Source organism: Seriola lalandi, unplaced genomic scaffold (genome assembly GCF_002814215.2).
Source record: "Seriola lalandi dorsalis isolate HSWRI2012SDOR001 ecotype SW California unplaced genomic scaffold, Sedor1 jcf7180001978947, whole genome shotgun sequence".
Lineage (NCBI taxonomy): Eukaryota > Metazoa > Chordata > Actinopteri > Carangiformes > Carangidae > Seriola > Seriola lalandi.
The window spans coordinates 1-1,211 of NW_019449613.1; the positions used below are offsets into that span (position 1 = coordinate 1).

Sequence of the window (1,211 nt, forward strand, 5' to 3'; positions counted from 1 at the left end):
TAACTGTTGTACCTGCTGTATAACGTGTCATTTTACCTGTGTCTTAGAGGCTGAATTCAGGATTCTCTTTTCCTCGCGTAGGCATTCAGAGAGTATGACGGCCAAGTTCAGTGGCACATCCTTAAAGTTTTTCTAAGTTAAAGAAAACAACAAAACAAGAAAAAGTTTTAAATAACAAGTACAGTACAGCTGAGGATGCTCTCAGAAAGAAACATCATCTCAAATGTAGCACTGCATTCAAATGTTTCCCTACCAACAGGTAGTCCCTCATCCCTTGAAAATCAGGTCCTGGCAAAATGTAGCTCAGCTGGACAGACTGGTTCCACTGTTTATCCAAATAGAAGATGAGTGTACAGAAGCAAACACTTGCTTTTTTTTCATCCACAGCAGCCGAATCCCTAACAAGGAGAAACATACTTTGTTTAAAAATAATTCAACATCAAAACTGACTAGTATGACAAAGTTATTCTATCTTCAAATTTAAAGGAACGCCTCTAACAGGAGGGGACATCTATGAGTCTGTGTCTTGGACAGTAATTGTTAGGGGAAGTGAGGGAGAAGAAAAAAGAGAAGGAGAAACGAGATTGAGATGGATATAGCTTGGGGCTATGTCATGTATGTGGTTGTGGTCAATGATTTGTAACCTGGGTAACCACATTTATTTGCTCCAGTTTCTTTTCCATTATTATTATTCTAATTATTGTTGCTATTATTAATAATTATCATTATTACATAGTAATTCAATACTGGAAAAGGTGTGTGTGTGTGTGTGTGTGTGTGTGTGTGTGTGTGTGTGTATAATAAATATATCATATTTCAGGAGGGGGCAAATAACCCAGTAGAGGGTCCATAGAGTCCCGTTTTTCCCCACTCTTTTTCACACTGCATTGTAATTAGAAATTTGTAATTAGGTAATTTAATTAAGAACAATTTAGGCAGTAAAATGCACTAAACCCACTAAAAGCTGACAAAATAGAGACTATCACAACTGTCACTGCTGCCTGTGTCCCCGTCCACACCTTTCAAAGCCAAGCATCATGCAGTAGACTGCCTCTCTTACCAGTCCAGCTCCTCTATGCACACGCACAGGCAGTGGCGGATGTGTCTGGGGAATTTTCTCTCATACAGCTCACTCAACCAGCCCTGGACTAGGTTCAGACGCAGCAGCTCCTGCCACTGTGCCATCTGCAATTACGCAACAAAAGCAGTCA

At 40.0% G+C, this 1,211-nt stretch overlaps 1 long non-coding RNA gene across 1 annotated transcript; it reads right to left on the reverse strand.

Moving 5' to 3' along the window:
- Positions 1-35: 35 nt before the first annotated feature.
- On the reverse strand, positions 36-1,199 carry LOC111658202 (uncharacterized). The gene is made up of 3 exons (XR_015437449.1): positions 1,061-1,199; positions 254-398; positions 36-132 (listed from the first exon to the last, which is right to left on the reverse strand). It is a non-coding gene; the product is annotated as an uncharacterized LOC111658202 (long non-coding RNA).
- Between the last annotated feature and the right edge of the window lie 12 nt (positions 1,200-1,211).